Genomic DNA, 22,793 nt, shown 5'->3' with positions numbered 1-22,793 from the left:
ATCCTTTTTTAAAAATTTAAATACTAATTAATTCATTTCTTGTAAATATTTTCCCAACTGCTTTTTAATTACTAATCCGTTTACTTAGATTCTTTTTTATCAGACACATGCTAATTTCCAAGTGCTTGTTTCGATGGCATTGAATTTTGAATTTGAATATATTATGCTGTAATAATCTAATTAAATTAGTAAACAGTCCCATGATTAAAAGACTTAATTAAAAATGAAGTGCGTAGTCATAAAGAAATAACATTATCAACAATCCAGTTTGGAATCAACTTTATAAAATTAATATCATAAATAAGTATCTTTTAGATTCCCATTTAGTTGTTTCGATTTTACATTATTTTCAATAAAGTCTATGCCAAAGCAATCGAAATAGTCTTAAAACTTATCCATCAAACTATGTTTGAAATTCAAACACCATAAAGCAGTAGTTTTTCCTAGCCGAATTCACCGCTTTTAGTTTCCCCGTTTAGTCACTTTTAAGAATTCCACCACTGCAGAGCTCTGCCATACTCCCACACTCGTCAAGCAGTTCAACATGAATTTCCCCTCATGGCATATAATTTTTAATGTCCAAGAACTTCCCCTAACTGAACCGGCAACCACTTGTTGAATCTTTTGAATTGAATACTGACTTTTCCCCACACGAAAATTTCCTTCTCTCGTGCTAGTTTTCTTGCCCATTCGTCGTGGCGCATGCTTTTCAGAGTTGAGACAACAAAACCGACCAAAAATCCAATTCGTGTCACAATTTTTGGTCAACAAAATTTATTTGCTGTATGCGTTTGTCACTTTGGTGGTCGGGTTAAGTTGAATTGGAATGGGGTGGCTGGGGGTAGGCGACTGGGTTGGGTTGGGTTTGAGTGGTGCCCAAGAAGTGCATGAACAAACTGTTTAAGAATTTTTTGTTTTAATAAACAATTGTTATAATAAGTGCATTTACCTTTCAGTTTACTTGGTTTATGTGTCCTGCTTTTGTTTTTCTTGGCGGTTCTTCTCTGTGTTTTTATTGTGGTTCTAGCCAACATTTTCATTTTGGCCAATTGGCTTGTTGTATTGTGTGCTGTTTGGTCTGTTGAGCGGTTGGGCGTGTTGACTGCATTGAAATTCATGTGTTTATTTTATATTTACTGTGTACTTTGTGCATAAAGTAAAAATGTGTTTTTATTTGTCATGGGAATATTAAATTTAAGCAAACATTATAAATATTTTAATTATGCATAAACAAAAAAGGAAAATTCATGAAATATTCATTACATAAATTTTACCAGAATATATTCAAAAACAAATATCCAATTACAAAGTTCAACTTAAAATCTAACTTTGCCAGAAATCAACGGGACAATCCATATTAAATTGCAACTATTTCTATACATATTTATTAATTATTTGCCCGACTGGTAGTCAGGCACAGTGAAAAATTCTAAATAGACTCATTAGAGTGCACCTCTCCACGGAAATCTTTAGTAAAAGGCGAAAGATTTATTCGACAACTGAAGAGAAGCCAGAGTAAATTACTAACTCAAAAATTGCCCTTGTCTATTCAGTTTTTACCTGAACAAGTTGGGAATTGTAAGGGTAGAAAAATTTTATGATATACAATGAATAGGTATTTGAGAAGAGTAGAAAATTCTTCCCAACAGCTAAGGGGCGCTCCCTGCAGATTAAATCGGTACCAGGTAACAGTTATGTCGATGCTTGTTAAAGCAAATTAAAAATCCCAAAAAGTATGCAAAGAATAATTTGCAACTAATTGTCACGTATTCCATTAGAATTCCCAAATAGTTTAAGAAAACTTATGGGTAAGGTCGATTCGTTTCGTTGAGGTAGTTATCGCTTCTCGGCCTTATGGCTAAGATCAAAGTGTAGTATCTGTTCTTATCAGCTTAACATCTGATAGTTTCTCCATTGGAGAACAACAAATGTTAAACTGATTTTTGGAAATAGACGGAGTGCTAGGGGCTTGCTCCACCTCTGTCACGGGTTGGCCCGGTATTGCAGTACCGCCGGGATTTCGGCCCACATTTTTGATAAATTTTAAAAATTCAATGGTTACTATTTTCTAGTTCCTTGTTACTTGGTGAAACTGGAGTTTCTAAATAGAAAAAGTGTGAAGAGAGAATCTGTTTTACAGTGTGAAACGAAATTGAAACTTTCAATTTTTAATTATGGTCAGAATTAAGAAAAGTGACCGACCATCTCACTCAGGCTGAGATATTTAGGTACTATTAGAGTGATTTCTAAAAATTATTTGTAATACAACAATATTAATAATAAAATCTGGCCTTATATGACCTATTTTCCTTCTCAATTATTCTCCAAAGTAGTTTTAATTTTCCTTTCAAAAATTTGTTTCTGTTTAACTGGAATTCAATTTGCTTCAATCCAATAAAACCCAGAAATTTGAAATGCTTGAATTTATTATTTATTAACTAATTTTAATAATTTGCATAAAATTCAATTTGCTATAAATATTGACTTTTTTGGGGTTACCTAAAATCATTATAATTACTTATTTGTATTCTTGTTTGACTTTAATTCTTTTATCTTTAGGCTTACCAATTAGATATTGTATTTACTTTCAAAGTCAGCTTTTGCATTTTGTAAAATGCATTTAGTTTTTAGTATTAAACTTCCTTTAAGCCCATTTGCCTTTGATATTTCAATCGTAACCGCAACAAACACACACACACACACACACAACACAGTACAACAACACAACAAAACAAAACATACAACCAAAAAGAAGAGAAAAGAAAGTAGATAATGCAATTGCCATGCCACAGTGTCATTTCGTGTTGAAAGTTTTCTGTTTTTTGTTTTCTGTTCTATGCGAATGCGATTTTCTTTCCCCCTCCACACCGTTCACCTATCATCAGACACCACTAAGCCGCCCTAACCACTCTTCCCAACTACTGTCCCCTATCATTATTTTTGCTCTTCTCCAAAAACTAATGCAATAACATTCAATGGCCAAATATAGTTATTATTGCCCAAGTTTTTTGCCCAAATGTGTGATTGCATTTGTTGTTGTTGTTATTGGTGGTAGATGGTGGGTTTTTTTTACCCGGTTTTGGTTGTTTACTTTTGTGGCTTGTTTTTACAAATTTTCATAGTGTACATAAAAGCTTTTTGGAATTTTCGAAAAACGAATATCAGGTATACAAATGTAAGCAACTGTTTTTTGTCCTCACAGCATTGTTTTTATTTGTCAATTAATGGCCAATATTGTTTGTAAAATTGCCTTAAATAAACGTATTTCGAGTATTGGCGAATTAAATTTTTGCATTTTCTTTTTGTCAATTACAAATTTTTATATCTTCAATCACATATTCTAGGGTATTTGCCATTTTCTGAACTGTTTGTGACGTAAAAAAACAATGTATATATATTAAATCCATGCAAAGAAAAAATCCATTAGACAAAGTTTTATAAGGCAGCGATTATAGAATTTTAGATCTAAACAAAATTATACAAAAATTCTATAGTTATAAATATTTATGTCTATAAATTTGTCTTCTAAATATTGGATTCAATACATGTAGACTAAGTTTTTATGCGCCCCATAAAATGTAGGAATGAACTGGATTAAATTATTGCACTTACATTACTTTTAAATTAAATACAATGAGATGTAGTTAATATAAAGAAAAATATACAAAGGCAATAAAAATGGTGAATATAGTCTGAACAAATAAATCTGTATAATTGCGTAAAATTCTCTAAACATTATGAGCATATTAATGTATAGGAAACTCGTTCAAAATATTAGATGTAAGGGTATTGTTTACTTCGTATTTTGTTACAACTATTCTCCATAATTTTTTTTTTTTAGTGAATTTAGTCTGTGTGGCATTTTCAATTAATAGCAGTGAAGGTTTTCAATTTATTTTAATATGATTGTGGGCTAAAAATATACAATTGCATATTTGTATATACACATGTATGTACAAATTTTTATATTTATATTTTTTAATAGATTATTTAATTTTAATGGACTTTGGTTATTCTGGTAACTGACGTGGTTGAGGTTAGCGAATTAAATTAAATTGCAACAAATTAAGTTTAGTTAGGTTTCGGTTAAATTACGTCATAAAAACGGCGGAGAGTAACTAGTCTGCGGTTAAAACTGAATTTTTTTTCTATTTCATTGGTCATTAGGTTACAGATACCGAAATTATGTAATTTTATCCTTTATGGTTTCCTACATATGGATTGATTAATTAAAAGGTTTTTTTTCTCAATTTGACTAACCCTTTTTTGTTATAGCTGGCACAAAAGTTTGTTAACTGCAAAATGAAATGCTTTAAAATTTAAACGCATATTTCAAAAATTTAACAATGCTGTGAATTACTTAGTCATCTGAAGGAATTTAATCATATGCAAGATAAAATCTAGAACAGAGGCTTTGCAAGTTCGTAAAGGAGATTGTTGGCGAATTATCGTAGAGAAAATAAAGATCCTTGAATCAGGATGTGGATTAAACGTTGGAATGGGTAAGCCATAATTACGAAATTTATTTATTATTTATCATTGTATTTCCGAAAATCTCAAGAATCTATAGTTACTTTTAATCTTTAATTTGTCATTTTACAAACAATATTTGGCTCTCTTTTTTAAGCTTCTTTTTAAATTATAGTACTTAACTTCCGCTACATAAACATTTGACTTCTGCTGTTTTCTTTAAGCTAAATAAGCACAATAAATACTAGGAAAAAATATAAAACCAAAGCAAATTGAGGAAAAAATAGAATATCTTGAGAAGGACTAAACTGTACTGTATTCCATCTGCCACCGACAGGGCTGTTAGTCACAATGGGACCTCCAAGCTTGCTGGTCCCTTAGCCTCATTTCCCATTTCGTCATTGACAAGTGGCCTTTAAATGAAGTGAATAAGTCGAAGGCAAAGACGTCTTTTGCAGCGGCTGAAAACTAGTAGGAGTTGGCCTTAAAAGATGGTGATAATCATGATGATGATGATGGGGGAGGATGATAACAGCGACTGTCCTTGGCGATTAGTTGTCCTGTGCTGCAACAAGGGTTTCCTTCTTTTGGCCATTTTTCTTTTAACACTCTTGGAACAATTCAGGGTGAATCCTTTGGTTATTTTATTCCATTTTCCGTTTTACGCGACTTTCACTCGAGTGAAGGAGGGGAAGAGGGCGGTGGAGCTCACCATTTAAGTGATAATCCTGACTTATGCTGTGCATAATGTTGCTAAACTGTTAAATGCACTTTCACTTTAACTTTTACTTCAGCGTCGACGTCCTCGTCGTCGTTGTCGTTGTCGACATCTTGGCTTAAATATTTCTTTTCAAGTTGTGGGTGAAGTTTGTTCTTTCTATTTCATTTATTTGCATGTAACACGATATAGACACGCATTTGGTATCGTCTTTTGCCCTGTTTCCAGGACACAAATGTCAGTCGGTTAAATTCCAGAAATACTTTTCCACCTTCTTTTGTCTACCATGGACTCGACCTACCTCGATCTGCTCGTCCTCACCGATTTTTGTGGTATTCGTGAATTGATTTGCAAGTAGGTTTGCCTTTTTCCTTCATTCCTCTCTTTTTTCATTCCTCGTTTCATAGTTTCGTAATGAATAATTTCCGCACGACTTGAAGTCAATGGCCAAAAAAATGGTTCTCTTAATGGCCATTATTATTATTATTAGGATTTTCATTATTATGATTATGGGAGACGTCGATAGTTTCCTGCCATTTCATTTTTTTTGTGCTTTTTTTTTGTGGTACTCAACTTATCCGTTTGAAAAAGTTTATGTGCAGCAAAAATTACCCAGTTTAATGTTTGATGATTTATTACGTTTATAATTATTAGATACGTAGCAAAAACAGAAAATTGGTTTGGTTGATTAACTACAAATAGAAAATATTAATGTGACGAGAAAGGAATTAAAGAAAAAAAAAACACTAATCTAAATTAATGTACACAGAAACTTGATATTATTTTCCCTCTTACTAAAATAATAATTTACGATCGCAAAAATAATGTTTTTTTTTTTTTTCGAATATGAAACAAAAATTTTTAAATAATGTTCCTTTAAATTAGATTCTATATTTTTCAAGTTATAACCGATTTCAAAAATTTATATATTATTTCAATCGCAGTTATTTTAAAATGGTATAAAATATAGATTGATATTTATGAAAACAATTTTTGATCGCATTTTTGTAGAATATCATGATATTTTTCAAAAATTGGGAAAAATATAGATTTTTAAAAGATTTTATTGTTAGTTGAAAAAAAGACATGCATTTTTTAAATGCTAAATCATGAAATCGAGGTTTATTTGAATATTTTGCTGTTTATTGGAACTTTTTGTCTCACTTAAAAAGATAAATTAAAATGAGATATAACTTTACAAAATCGATAAAAATTTGGCTAAGTTATAGATTGGCAATAATATAATATATTTTGATGAGCTATATGAATTTCAAACCAATTGTCCTTTAAGGATTTGCTGTTTAAATTTAAACACTTAAATTATTAAATTAATTTAATGCAATGTATTCATTTGCACTTAATTCACTTTTATTTTTTCGGGCACTGAGGCACATCTGGAGTGACCGGAAAACCCACAAAAAGCCATTGAGTCAAAATGCTTAAAACCAACCGCATTTTGATATTTACACAAACCGCCGAAAAAGCCACGAAACTCGAAAATTGAAATCAATTAGCTAATTATGGTGCAGCAATGCAACCGCAAAATCTGACACAGAAACTTCCGATGGCGAGAATTAATGGCATTAAAATTAAATAAATTGAAAGGACATTTCTTCGAATTGAGCGTTAATTGGGGCACTTGAATCGATTCACAAGTGAAATCATTCAAAATCTAAATGCATAGATAGAGTAATGCCGATTTAATAATGCAAATTCCCTCAAAAGCTTGTCCAATGAGCGCCAAAGCGCCAATTTGTGTGCCCAGTCTGAGCCCAGGAGTTTGGGCCAATGGCAAAATTTGCTACTCCTTCCATTTGGCCGGCATTTGTAGGATAATTGAAACTATGCCAGAAGCAAGCGAGAAGTTGGGTGCGAGGAGTTAGGTGGAAATGAGAACGAGCTTGAGGATGAGAGCGGGCTGCAGGTGGTTCTAACTTTGCACTCTGGCAATAATATTATTGAAGGATTAAAGTTTAAACTTTTAAGTGCAAAAACACTTCAATTCAATTGTGTTGCGTGTGTGTGCTGGTATGTGTGTATGTGTGTGTATTGTTTGTGTGCGTGAATGTGAATTCGCTGCCTCGTCCATGTCAGTTATATACATTTTGTTTGGTAGTGTGTGGGTGTGTGTGTGTTTGTGTGGGAAAGGAGCCCTCCCATAAGAGGCGTGTGGCCAAAGCACACTTTAAGTCAGGAGGAGTGGTCTTTGTCGAGAAAAAAAGTTTTTGTTGCGGTTGTTGGCTTGTTGCATTGTTTCTGACTGCAACAATACCAACATTGTTGCCTTATGCTCGACAAAGTTTTTATTTTATGTTCAGTTTAGGTTAGTTTTAGAGTTGAACAAATCTACGTTAACCAACTAAATTATCACAAAATTGTAAAAAACTCTAAGTCCAACCTTTAACTCAAAATTCATTAAATCAAATCTGAATCGATATACATACAACATATTTTAACTTAGGATTACTTAAACTCCTTTTCAAATTTTATTGCCAGCAACTGTGCTAAAAAATATTAAGAAATGTTGATAACCTTTATAGGATATTCAAACTGACTTTCAATAGCCACATTTTATTAATCATTAAATAATTAAAAATGGTTATTGTAATTTCAATTACATTTGTTGAACACCGCGTAAACCGGTTTTGAACCCAAAAATTATAAATTTTTAGATCACTTTTGAAGAGACAATATGATATATGGTTCTCAGTTCCGAATGAAAAATCGGAATCGGAATCAATGTCTTTTCTCAAATTGATTTTCAATTTAATTTGTCCACATAAGTAACTTTAAAATCATTTGTCATTTAAATGGCGAATTATCCCAATATCATTATTATTTGTAATTTCAGTTCCTCATTTTAATTTTAATTTAGTTTAAAAACGATTCGGAAACGAAAACAGGCATGATTGTAAATATTTATATCGACTTGTGTTGTCAATAAATTACTTTCAAATATAATTTCAATCGAGAATGAATCCAAAATATTCGATTTCCAAGTATCAAATTTCGTAAGTACATTCAAGACAGCTAACTACTCCTACATTCAAATATTATTTCAATCAAGAATGAATTCAAAATATTCGATTTCCAAGCATCAAGTTTCGTAAATACATTCAAGACAGCTAACTACTCCTTTTAACCACAATGGCTTTGGCTCGAACAGCAAACATGCAGCTTTTAGGATTCAACTAGCATTAAGGCGTACATTGCAACAGAAATTGTTTGGCCTAAAACTCTTGTAACTATGCCATCCATCAGCGCCATTTCTCGCCCACAACTCGGGCACAAGACTTGCCGGCCAATTGGCAGCTGCAGGAACCGGGCCAGCTTGCTTCTTGCTTGGAGCCTTTGGAGCCATATCCTTGCCTTGCCGCTTGTTAGCCAGACTTGGCAGATTGAGATTGCAACCTGGACGACTGGGCTAATCAAATGCTTTGCTTTGTGTGAACTGTTTACGGTTACCGTTAGGGGTTACGGGTTACAGTTACCTCAACTAAACTGAAATTTCAGACTAAAAGTGGATTGAAAGTGCGAGAGAAAACTGCAGTTAGAGTCTGCTATTGGATAGCTAATCAAAAAGCAAAAATGCGAAAATCGTCTTTGTCATCATATGCCAACACATCGGCCCCTCCTTTTAGCCCACACTTTCGATCAAACTTCTCGTCTCTGTCTAACCCATACTTGTCCTTCTGTAAATTTGCATAGGCCTTGATTTTGGTCGAGGGACATGAAGTGACAGAAAGGCGTAGGTGTTCGATGTGTGTGTATGTGTCAATAAGTGTCTGTGTGTGTGTGTGTGTGTGGGTGTATGTGTGTGTTACTATGTTCTGTTCACATCAATCAAGGGATTACATATCGAAAGGAGGTTTTTACAAAAAAATAAACCAAAGTCTGAAGGGGCCTGGCCCTGGCACACCATTTGAATGTAAAGTAGACCCAATATTCCCACTTTATTTCCCTACCTACTCCTCCTCTCCCCCCAATTCCATTCTTTCCCCTTTTCTCTATCAACCTCTTTCTCTTCATTTGCTCGTGTGAAAAGTTTGTCATGTGTATATGAAATTTAAAGCATTTTCCTGCATGTTTTTCGGTTTTGTCACCAAATTTGAATAACAGACACATCAATCATCCAAAAAAAAAGTACTACTACTAATGAGTGTTGGCATATGTCAGCGGGAGGAGGGACGGAGAGAGATAACCAATCAAGCTGAGGGAAAAGGGCAAGAAGAGTTCGAAATGATTGTTAACATGCCGCAGCGACAAAACCGCACTGTGTGTTACGCAATGAAATTGAACGCTTTCGCAAAGGCATTAATTAAAATGTTGACAACTCTCCAAAAGAAGACTGATATAATTTTCAATGTGAAAGAGGGTAGAAGCTAAAAGGCAGCAGGGAGAAAATCCACCCGACATCATAATAATTGATTAAATGAAAAAAAGTTAATTAATACATAAATGGCGGTAAAGGCAAAATAATGTAGTTAGAGATATATGTACCGCGATATATGTATAACTAATCTCGGATCTTTCGGAAACGAGTAATAAGTTCACTTAAAAACTGCAATAAAGAAATGGCAACATGGCTTTAATTAAATAAAATTTATTAAAAACACCATTTTAAAATATATGGTGTGTTTAATCAATTTATTTTTTATGTTAATAAATATTTCACGAATCTTATAAGTGTTATACATACTTGGTATGTTTTACAATCAAACCTAATGATACTGACTTTAATAGCATGTAATAAGCTTCAACAGTGACAGTATCAGTTACAATGTTAAATAGGGAATTTGTTTAGGTATATTTATTTTTTATTTTGAACTCTTTTTTCCAAACTTATAATCCTGAATTCTATCCTATTATATTCTTATTTATATAAATTTACATTACCAAATGTATAGCTACATACAAGTGTGCTTATATAAATGTATATCGTTCCTTATACACGATAAACTAAATTTTATTCTTTAAAATCGGAATGAATTCAAATTTTGTTTGTCAAATAATTGAGTATACTAAACATTACTTGAAAATTGGATTCGTGAATCGTTATTTTTCGTACTACAAAAGTGGAAAAGAACTTAACAAAATTTATAAACTTACATGATAATATATACGTACCTATATATCCTTAAACCACATATTAAGTTTAGTTGCTTTTACATTTATAATTTACAAAATCGATACACACTGACTGACAAGTTACAATAGGCTCATCACATGATACTGCCCAAGAATATATGTAAATACTGCAAATGGTCGGAAATGTATTATTTTAATTGCCAGATACATTTTTTAGAGTTTGAATAATTTATATATCCAAAATTTGATTATTTTAATTTGTGGGAAAGATAAAAATACCATGAAGGACTCGAAGTGAAAGTTGAAGAACCCATGGAAATGGCGTTCATAAAGTGAATAAATATTCAATAGAATTTTACTTGGAAAATTATTAAGTGAATGGTAATTGGTACCATTTAACATACATTTGTCGATTCCAGGTATCGATGGAATATTTTGCCTCCAGCAACGTAAATGACAAATTTGTGGGGTGTGAATCTAATTACTTGCTGTGTGTTATGTTCTATGAAAACGTCTGGACCGCCAACGTCACACGCACTTAACTAAACGTCCAACGGTAGACATTCTCTCAGCCACATACAAATACAAATACACACACACTCATATACACACACACTCTCAAAGATTCTCCCACACAAGCGCACACACACACATATAAAGTCGCATTAATCTTGTAATTAATTAAACCAAAGTCCAGGCATAAGCACAAAAAGTGACTACTTAAGCCATTTTCGTCTCGGAAGCCAACACATGGCCAACTGCCATCCCCACACACACACACACACACATAGAGATACACACAAACACTCACTTACATCCACCCACAAGTTGAGGGGTAGGGGGTCAGCCTGATCCTGGCAGGGAAGTCAACTAACTGACATATGGACAAGCATGTTGGACATTAACATTGGCCACACACGGCGGCGTTTTACTGAGTGACAGGCGGCGGTTCGTCCCTCCACCAAAATGAAACATTTACTGAGCGGAAACGGAAACGGCGACCATGAGTGCCTGTGCCTCTGCGTAAATGTATGTGTGAGTGTGTGTGTGTTTGTGAAAAGCTCATAAAATGTAATGGCAAAAGAGTAAGGGAATAGAATGAACGGCTATGGCCATGAAAATTTATTGTATTTTTCTGTGTTTTATACAAAGCTCGATTCGGCCACCTGTTGTTGGTCCTGAAACATTTTGAGAATTTTATGTTGGCAATTAATTAAAGGGCGGAACCAACAGTAACAATTTCTACTACAACCACATTTCTATTTCTAAGTCAACTAGAAAGTGCTCTACTTATACCCATATATGTAGGATCTTATATAAACTAAAATCTACTTTTAGGAGTCTATAGACTCTTTCTTATATATTCGATGGCGGATCATAACTTTTCTTTTACTCAAGTTTAACAGGGAGTCAAGTTTAACAAGTTTTCTTAAAATAGAATCGATTCAAGGTTTATATAACCCACATTCAAAACATATATGTATGTACATCTAGAATCTGGACCAACAGCCGCTTGGGTCTTGGGTTCTTGGTGTTTGTACGATATACTGAAAACTTAAACAAATATTTATAATATCAATATGTGAAAACAAATTACAAAAATTTGTAAAGACTAGTTTTGTATTTTTTTAGTTAATTTTTTGAAAGCATATTCTATCCAATTGTTTTACTAACTAATTTAGACCTCTAACAATATTTAAATCGAAATTTTATGTTTAATTTTGTTTTTAGAAATAAAATACTCTATTTTACTTTATTTTAAAAAGACTGTCAATGCTATCAATATTTAAACAATCCATTGTAGTTTTATTTAAAACGTTTGTATTATTTAAAAACAGCCCGCCTAGTTCAAGGACGACTTAATAATGAAACATATGGTATATATTAATTCAGCTGAATATATTTTTTATGTAGAGTCTGCGCAGAGAACTTATTCAAGTGAGCAAAGAACAAAATTGACAAAACAAAACAAAATTTCGAAATAGATTAAGACCTATAACATTTTGTGCTCTTCTAGTGCTTACTCACTTTAACTATTTCTAAATAATATTATTTTCAAATTTACAAGACATCAGTAGGTAAAACTATATACAAAATTTGTCGAAGAATAACTTTTTTTTATAGGGTAGTTTATTTTTTATGTACACCATGATTTCACTGAGCACTTTCAGGCTGCTGTTGACTCGATTCATTGGATTGCTGAGCGCTACTTTCTTCATTTGAATCATTTTCGGAGCCATCATTGGATTCCGAGTTATCACTACTTTGATTTTCACCTTCTTCTGAGTTAGAGGCATTGGAGGCATCTTGTTCATCTGTTTTGTCTGATGAGTCATCAGAGGACGACTGATCCTCACTTGACGGATTATCCGATTGAACGCCCTCTGGTTTACTTGGCTCTTGCTGAGCTTGATTGGAATTGCTTACACTTTTAGCTTGTTGTTCTTCCTGATTTTGCTCTAGATCTACTGCATCCTCTAGGATAATCAATGGAACGGGTTTTATAATATCCGACTCTTCATCTAAAGGAGCTGCAGCTGCTACGGCCAAAACCAGACAGGCAAATAAAATGAAAGAACGCATTTTCTAATAAATTTCTAATTAAATTCGTGTTCTTTGGGTACTTGTCTGATGAATAAATTCAAACTGACTTTCATTTAGCTAACATTTGACACTTTTATACAAAAACAAATTAGAGTTTTCTTCGACTTACCACACAACAGCTGTTAACGATGACGTCATCGAATAAATAAACCAACGTCAGATGTACTTGGGTAAAAACCAAAATAAATAATATTATATTAACCAAAACCCAAAATGCAAAACAAAATTTCACGCATGTGTTTGTTTGTCTATGTGTCATGGAACAGTTGGTTTTGTTTATATTTTTTGTCACATTGTATTTACACTTTTAAGTTGAGTTTAATTTGAGACTTTCTGGGAAATACAAAAATAAATATTTGTACACATTTAACTGTATCCCAATGGTAAGTTCTAGTGCTTTATTTCTTAGACTATAGGAATATATATAGACTATTAGAAATTGGTTACTCTATGAAAAGTTAATTAAACCAACTGCACCCCACTGAATGTGATACTGTGCCTTGACCCATAACTACATACACATCTACCTATGAGCCAAAAAAATGCATACCTTTTTGTCAACATTGACCAACAGCAAATCACGTAATTTATTGAGTTTAAACTCCCATTTTTTATATTACATATTCTATCAAATTTAATATTTATCAATGCATGCAGGAAGTATTGAAACATTTCAACTTGAATGCATTTTGCATGTTGCAACAAGTAAAAGAGCTGAAAATGGTGAACCAAAACTGGGCGTTAAACTGCCCAACGGCGAAACGCCCTTGTCACAGCCAGAAAAGCAAAAAACAACGAAAAAAAAAAAGAAAAGTTGAAAGTGAAAATAAAAAATGACAGGGAAACGAAAAGGGGCAAACAAGTATCAAGCGTAGGTGAACAAAGAGTCATATGCAAATGAAATTCAACTGCAGGCTTACAAAGTGTTGTTACCTTTTCCCAGCCGCTGGGTACAACATGCCAATAAATCGGACAATGATATAAAGGACAACAGTATAGAGGCGTGGGAAAAAAATCCTCATTATATGTAGTTCGATAGATGAATATGCTTAAATTTAAACCAGCTTTAAGTGCATCATTTCGTAAATTAAAATGGATAAAAATGTCACAATTGAAAGCCAGAACAGAACTGGTTTAGCCGTGCAGCAAGACGTAACAAATGCTACGGTTGATTATGAAAATTGACAGAAATTCTATTTTAAAAATAAGATTAAAATGAACATTTCAATTAGAGAATAAAGATTTTTGTTTATAAAAATTGATAAAAATGTTATTTTAAAAATTCTTAAAATCCCTATCAAATTTTGTCTTTGTGATTCTGAAACTTTGTCAAATTTCAACAAGATCTTCTAAATTTAATTACAATGTAAACCACGCTAATACTTTTTTAAAGCGAGAAAAAAAATGTCAATGAACAAAAGAGTATTCTAATAAAATTCGTAATATCATGAAGCTCTATTTTACTCAATTTTGGAGTCTTTGAAAAATGCATGTCTTTATTTTTAATGTCTATGAATTTGCATTGAATTCTCGAGAACTACATTTTTTGTGATATCATTATGATATTTTTCAAAAAACGGATTAAAATGTATTTTTTCAACTATCTAATTGTTTGATATTATTTGAAAATATTTAGTATATTCCAATTTAATTACCCGTACTTCGTTGTTTGAAAACCCCCCTTAGTTCTTGTTAGGGTCATAAATGATACTTTTTAATTTCATTAACAAAAATTGGTATATAAATAACTTTTTAAAATCTGATAAAAGTTGTCCAAATTAGTCTAAAAAGTCTGCAAAAAATAGGCAGAACCATATATTTATGTTTAAAAATTCTAAACAGAAAAAAACAATAACAGTGCGAATTGTTTTAGAAAAATTTTTGTTCGTGTTTTAGTTTTACATTGAAAAGTGATCTCCGTTTTTTTCTAATTTATTGCTATAGACTCCAATCTGGCTTAATAATTGAGTTAGAAATATTTTGAGATATTCTTGTTGTTGATTTTGATTTTGTTGTAATTATAAACATTATGTCATTGCATAGAGTTTTATATATAACTACATATATTTAATGATTAAATATTTGTAGTTGCAACAACATCAAAAGCAACAACAAGGATATCTCACAATTTTTCGAACTCCTAGCAGGTATTAGGTACGAACTATATTTTCTTCGTTTTTGATGTAGCACTTTTGAGTCCTTATATAAGTACGTTCTGTTTTTTGATAACAACAGTTTTCAAATAATCATATTTTGTTCTAGCCTTGTAATATAATCTTAAAGTCAAATGATTGTGAAATCTCTTAAACTCATTAAAAATCAGTTTATCTCTTAAGTTGAAAGCATATATCAAATAATTAAACAAAAGAGTCTTCGTTGTGTAATATATACGCTGTAATGACTAAATTTAAATTAAGTTACAAATTATCATGTAAATACTAACAGCATAATAGAACAATAGAAATTCAGTTATAATTGAGAATGCCGAATTGTTGCAAGTTGTGACTTACATAATATTTTATTAGTTTCGAAAAGAAAGTTCTTATCGAACAACTAATTTATCCAATTGTGCTTGAAGTATAGAGAGGTGATTTCTTACTAAAATCTTATTTTAAGTATCCACGCTTTTCCATCTCTTCATAAAACCATATGAATCAAATGAAAATGTCTTAAACAGTTTATTAAAAATTGTGAATGTCACTTCTGTGCGACACTTTCCTTATAAGTTGCAGTATTTCAGAATTATTTTTTAAGAAAATGCCATCTTTTCCATTAAGCGATTTTTTTTCGGCATTATCATTTTCTTCAATCGATATTCAGTTGCCCACTTTCCATTAATTTACTTTTATGCAATTTTCTTCATACATTCGCCTCAGTTGTATTTCACTTTGGCATTGAAATCAATTGCAGTTCACGTCCATCATCAGCGTAAACATTGCGCTGTCGGAAATTAACACACTTTCCGTTTCCGTTCCGCATACACACACATCGAAAAAATATATACACACACACAGACATACTCATGTATACACCCACACAAATAAAACATAATTTATTCATATTCCCGACTCTGATGTCCTTGCGCCATTTTTCTTACCTCTACGTTCAGATTTTTTTCCTCTTTTACTCTTTCGCTTTATCTGTCTCACTCTGCTTGTCTATCTCTTTTCCACACTGCCGTAGGCTGACCGAAAATGTGCTAAATAAAAATTAATGACTGCCGGAAGTGAATTGTAATCAACGGTAGCTGGATCCAGCTAACGTACATACATGAATCGGGATGAGGCAATAAAGCCCAACAAAAGCAACAGTAGCAACAATCTGATATGAAAGTCCACAATAACACAATGGACGCGATATATATACATACTATATATATAAAATCCAATCCATCTGACGTATTTCTCTGCCATTTTATTTTTTGCTCATTTCCGATTGCCATTTTGTTTTTCGTATGTTTATGTCAAACAATTTGGCATTGGTTAAATTTCATCAAATTTATCGATTACAAAAGATTTTGGTTATATAAAATAAAATGGGCGTTTATTTTTTAACACATCTACATAACTTTACACTATCTATTTATACCCACCTATACATACATATTTAGCAATAATCAATCAAAAAAAAATAGAATAAACGTGAGTGGTGAATGCAATGATGATGACGACAGGCCTAGAAGTAGAATGGCAGTAACAGAGGCATCTGCCGTTGACAGCTATTTTGTTTGGCCATTTGTTGTTCAGTCTCGTCGAATGGCTTGGGCCATAACCCACTCCCTGCCAGTCACTCATCTGCCACAGAATGCGGCGAGGTTAATCCAACCTGTCGGCTATCTCTGCCTCTGACTGTCATTCAAGGTTGTAGATGAGCCAACTAGGTTTTCTTGTTATTGAGGTTATTAGAAAACTCGCTAGTTATGGCCAGTTCTCCGTTTATGACCTGAGTTGGACAAATTGCTTTCGAGAAGGCCACTTTGATTGAAGCCTTATTGAATGAAGCATGTCGATAAACAAGTTAACTGTCTATCTGTCTGTTTATAGGCCAATAAATGGCTCAGAAAGTATGTTCACCAAGGCTGTTTTCACTCAATTTTAGTTTGAAATATTTTGTAATAGATTAATTGTTTCAATTTCAATAATATATGGCAAAAAGTTTGTCGAATAGTTGTATAATGAAAATGAAAATCAAATGAATTATTATTCATCAGTATAAAAGCTATGGTAATGAAATTTGTTATTCAAGTTTTTTAGTACCATAAATAGTTTTGTTTTTGTGGTTTTCAATAATGCTTTCTGACATAAATTAGAGGTAATGGTCAAAAATTAATCGCTAAAAAAAACTTATTTATTTCGTAAGTTTTTTAATCAAAGTTTTACATTAGCTTATGCATCTTTTTTGCATCTTTTTCACAAGTTTTGTTAAGACTGAACTCAATTATATAACGACACTTCGTTTTCTTGAAGAATCTCCAAATTAAGATTACTTCTACAAAAATAAATATAATTCTACAGTTATTTACTATGCAATTGCAGTTATTTACTATGTAATTGCAAGAAACTATATCTCTTATATATTATTTATGAGTTTGTACTTAATTTTATTATAAAATATGTGACTATGTAATTCAATATCCTTGTCTCGTGCCATTAACAATTACCTTTATCCTTAACAAGTTTTATATGTGTAACATATCCATTATGCCCATTAGAGCATTTCTGTAATAAACTTCAATTGAAGCACGACACTCAAGGGTTCTCAAAATCCTCAACTATTTCAACATGTGGTTGTACATGCTTCTAGCTAAATACACAGATGTATGTATACTTTTCCGACACACTGTGGCTGTCTATATATGTGTATGAAATGTTGTTGAGCACGCGCTTTAGTTTATTATGCAAAATCCAGGTAAAACGCAAAAACACAAAAAAAATACATTATGTGGGAATTCGCACTGAACTAAACTCAGTTGGCTGTCAATCCCAAACACATATTGCCAGACACAACCCGTATTAAGGCTATGAAAACATTACAGTTTATTTTTTAAAGCAAAAGAAATAAAACAAAGAGCTTCTTCTTAACACAATTCATGGGGGTAAAGCGAATTTTCTTTAACCTTGAAAATTCTTAACTTGACTAAAGTACAAGTGGATTTGTCTTTCCTGCAGAGAACATTTCAAATATGTACATTTAAATAAATACCCAAATTCACCTTTAGTAAGGGTATCCATAGATTTATATGGGCATCATATGGTGAAACATTTGTTTTTATTGCATAAACAAGGATTTATAGCGACAAACAGGGCAAAAAGGGATATAAACTCGAGAAAAAAAGTCGTCAATGAACATCCAAAAGTTTGTTTAAGGTTGCAGTTAGTTTGATGTTTAAAGCAAATTCAATAATTGATGGTGATGGTCTTAACTACTGTAAAATCTCATCACTATATATTAATACCGCAAACAACTCCTAGTGGAATCAGTCGACCAAGTCTGGTCTCTCGATCTTTGAGGAATTTTTCAAAACAAAAGCAAAATCTACAAATATTATGATAACAGTGTATGATAACAAGAAACATGTTTCCCTTAATCAGACTTTTGCCAGATTAGCAAACTTCAAAATATTTACTCCACGCCCTTATTGCAAAGGTTACCAGTTGTGCTGACAATGTAGCTATTTTTAGAAACTCCCCCTGCAATTATTAGTATTAGAAATTTCCCTACTTAGTTTAGACTATGAATCAAAAGTTTGTATATCAGCAAAACTATCCACTATAGAAAGGATAGGCTAGCTTGGTTCAGAAATATTCTCCTTCTGCCAGTTGAAATATTGAACAATTTTATTAACTCAACTATTCTTGGAAATGAATATTTTAAGAACAAAGCAATTAGCCAAAAATGCTCAAAACAGACTCACATCAAATTCAAATTTTCAAATACCCTTGACCAAGTTTCATTTCTATATCTCATCAGCAGCCAGACTCTAGCCCTTCAGCGAAACAGCTCTCCATTTTTCGCCCCCTTTCTTTTTTAGTGCCATTAGAAAAAGGCAATCAACAAATATCAAAAACTTCGCTCATTCGTGACAAACAACAACAGTAGCAGCAACAACAACAACAAAAAGAGCAAAAGTACAAAATTTCCACAGGCCAGTTAACAGTTTTCCACGCCCGCAACCCTCTCGATTCCCATTGCCACCATCTCGTATCCTCGACCCTCTCCATCAGGCCAACAATCTCAGTCGAGTGTCGACGCACCAAACCATGAATATTTTAGTAAATGCCGCGCAAGGCTTTGACTTTCCCACTTGGTCACCCTCGGTTCCTCACTATTTACCCAAAAAAAAAAAAAAGCATGTTCTTTTTTTTTTTAACCGGGAGGTAAAGGGTTCAGTTTCTGGGGAACTCGACAATTTACGCCATTTTTGAAAAAAAAACTTTCTCCTTTTTTTCAGTTTTTTTTTGTTTTTTTGGCTGCTCGTATTGCCCAGTTTTCAGTTATTTGCAAAGTTTGCTGGTGTCGTCGTCTACGGGGGTGTTTGAATTACGTTATTGCCTAAAAGTATGCTTTAGTATTTTGCGGTTGAAAAAGTTTCAATTGCGTGGGTCGTCGACATCGCGTTTTTTATTTAATAAATTGCAGCGGGACGTCCTTCGAGTCCACTCATTCTTACCTTTCACCATCTCTCTACCAACTTTCTCCCCTCACTCAGTCACTATGTGCGCAATCTTATCGTCCTTGTCGCTTTGTTATGCAAAAAGGGTTCGCTTTCTCTTGGGCTCGCATAGAACAGAAGTGTTCAAGTGCAACAAAAAAAAAAACTGTTTGAAATGGAGTAAACAAGTTGCTTTGGAGTTTTTCATGCATGGCTTGTTTTTAACATTGGTAAATGAAAATTTCATTAATAAAAGAATCGCAACTTTATTTCAGCACTAGCAAATGTTTTAAGCATTAGCAATTTTAGAAAGAACGCTTGAAATAGAATTGACTATGTAGACATATTTCTATTGACCCAATTGAAGTTGACCTCAATTGGCATTTGATATAACAAAAACCAGAACTTAGTCTAATTTAACGACAAACAACTAAAGTTTCCTTTAAAAGTTTTTGAAAAAAACTATTTAAAATAACGAAAGAAATGTGTAAATGAATTCAAAATTTACTTTACCTATATAGTTACACTTTTTCGTTCAACTTTCAAACATTTATGAATAAGCTTTTTATGAAACTTTGGAACTTTATTTTTCTAAAGTTTTCAACTCAGCCAAACAAACAAAAAGGTTGTCTTTATAGAGCTTTATAGAAAACTACCAAGTGATTTCATTAGCAGATTTTATATTTAATATTTGTTATAATTAAGCTTATATTTACAATATCATATCACTGATAAAATTAGATATCAAATCTCTAAAGATATCCGAACCACATTTCAATTTATTTAATTACAAAGAAGAAGATGAATAGATTTTTATTATATAATAGTCCATACACCTTGAACCTTCTTCTATAATAAAATTGAGTAGTTTGATTCTCAGACTATTTATAGTTCTATTTGATTTTCTCAAGGAATATGCAAATAATACATTTCATGAAAATTCCATTTCTATATCCTCATTTTAGAGAAGCAGAGATAAACAGTCCCAACTAGCCCCGAAGCCAAAGCAGAACCCAGAACTTTAACCGCAACAAACATGAAGCAAGAAGCAAAAGCCCAAGCAAACCATTAACACCATTATGCCCAAGTCTCCCCGGGTGGCAAAGTTTATATCCATTTGGTAATCCCCTCCTATCAGCACACACATCCTTTTTCGGATTCATAGGCTTTCTTTGCGTGCCTTTGGCTTTGCCATTGCCATTATCCTTGCTGCATTCTCTTACCAAACTCTAGTTGTTAGTCCTAATTAATTATCGCAATTAGTTAAATGCAGCCAAGGCAAAAACGTGAAGGAAAAACATAAGCTAAAGCAAAAGAAGTCACAGGATGGAACCGGGCATGGCAGGACAAGGCAGAGAAGAGCTTTCGTGGCAACGGAAGCCTAGATAGCGTCAGCTGACTGCGGCAAAAAATGAATTTTCTGCTTTCATTTGCACGAAATGTGCTGATAATTTTGCAGTTTGTCTGTCTGCGTGTTTTGTTTTCATTTTCCATTTTATATCTTTGCACTTTTGTTACTTGTTTTCATACTCGTTGGCGTTTGCGTTTTCGTTTTTTTCTCTTGTTCTTTGTACAACAATTGTTTATTTTCTATTGTTGTTTTTGTTATTCCTGTAATTGAATTGTTTAGCTGATAATAAGGTTGAGTTTCCTTCTCTTAACTGCCTTCTTGTAAATGTTAAAATAAGAATCCCCTTATCTCCTTTAAGACGCATTTGTTTGTGGCCACATTTATTTGGGTTACCTTACCTGATACTAAAACGATTTTGCAATTGAATTTTTCTTTTGTTTTGCCTCAATTCACATTCAATTCTTTAAATGACCTTCACTTTAGCAATAAAATGCTAATACTTCACTCATCTTTCAAAGCACCAGCATGAAAGGAAAGCAAAAGAAAGGAAAGCAAAGAGAAAATCAAGGCAATTTTCATAGAAAATTCCAAAACATTGGCAAAAACTCATTGAAAGTAACATGTAGCATCAGTAAACAATCTGCATTTTGAGACAACAACTCTTTGGGGTAGACAATGCATAAAGCTTTATGGCAAAAGGCAGAGCAGTAGGACCTTTCCTTATGTCTCGCAGTGTGCGTCTGAGGCATCTTATGCAGCATACATGAGTGAGCTCATGCAATAGTAGAAGAGGAAAAGGACAAGGAGCTAGAGAAGCTACCGACTGTAAAAGGAAGCTACAAAGTAGTTGCACAATCTGCACTGATAAATAATAAATCTTCCACATCAGCAAGGAGTCTAGTGTCCTCGCGGGCACCATGATGACGACGAGGCAGGCGATGGCGAAAAAGGAGCAGGACAATTCAAGTCAAGCATAGACATCTAAAGTTTGATATATTTGCATGCTACAGCAAAATGGCAGTGCCCAGACACAGGACATATTTGGTAATGAACTTTAATGTTGCCGCTTGAGAAATTTCCTGGCATATTTGCTTTCTTCAGTCATATCGTTTGTACAAAAGGGGTATATTCATTTTGATTAGAAATTCGTAAGAACGAATATTGATGCTTAATTTTAAGCAAAAACTTTTACATTTATTTTTCGATTTTATCAATTCGTTTTTATGACCAAAAGTAGGTTTATACCTACTAAGTGTAGCTAGAGATTTGTGACATCATCTATCTGTTATATTCAAGCAACTATTTTATTTATTTATTTATAGGATATAGGATATAGTTGTAAGCTAACTATATTGTGCCGGCATTAGCGGCCATATTTGCTAATGCTAAATAAATCGGCTTAGACAAAAACTACATCCTTACACAAGCCTGGGACTCAAACCCAGATCCTTGTTGTTCAGTTGCCTAATAGACTAATCCATTTAGACAATCCATCTACCGATGACTGCTAGTATTTAGGTTTAGTTGACTGAAAACAAAATTAATAAATTTTGTGCTGCCTCCAAGACTTTTAACGAAATTAGAAGCGAAACCCAGCTCTATTTCAGACTTTAAAGTAGTAACCACCTTTTACACACATATATTATTTCTAGCATTTCATTTTTAATTAGATTTTGCTATGGAAAACAATTGAGAAAATCCAAAGTGGTGCATTTGAAAAGCGTGGGCCTTATAAATCCACACTGTAACATTTCATCAGAGATCGAATCGCAGCTTTTTCCAATAATATCTTAATATCATCTTTTCACAATTAAGCTACTTTTTTCCAGATAAGCAACGACTATACTAAAACCAATTAAGTAATATTTAGTTTACTTGAGACAGGAACTCGAATATAATTTAAATATATG

The 22,793-nt window shown here is 32.8% G+C and overlaps 2 non-coding genes across 2 annotated transcripts; one reads left to right on the top strand and one right to left on the bottom strand.

Moving 5' to 3' along the window:
- Positions 1–1,396: 1,396 nt before the first annotated feature.
- Positions 1,397–1,519, bottom strand: LOC6643674. The gene has a single exon (XR_049788.2). It is a non-coding gene; the product is annotated as a U5 spliceosomal RNA (small nuclear RNA).
- Positions 1,520–1,838: 319 nt separating this feature from the next.
- LOC6643673 lies at positions 1,839–2,034 on the top strand. The gene has a single exon (XR_049787.2). It is a non-coding gene; the product is annotated as a U2 spliceosomal RNA (small nuclear RNA).
- Positions 2,035–22,793: the final 20,759 nt, after the last annotated feature.

This window comes from Drosophila willistoni (assembly GCF_018902025.1).
Source record: "Drosophila willistoni isolate 14030-0811.24 chromosome 2R unlocalized genomic scaffold, UCI_dwil_1.1 Seg200, whole genome shotgun sequence".
Taxonomy (NCBI): domain Eukaryota; kingdom Metazoa; phylum Arthropoda; class Insecta; order Diptera; family Drosophilidae; genus Drosophila; species Drosophila willistoni.
This window is presented reverse-complemented; position numbering and strand designations above follow the sequence as displayed.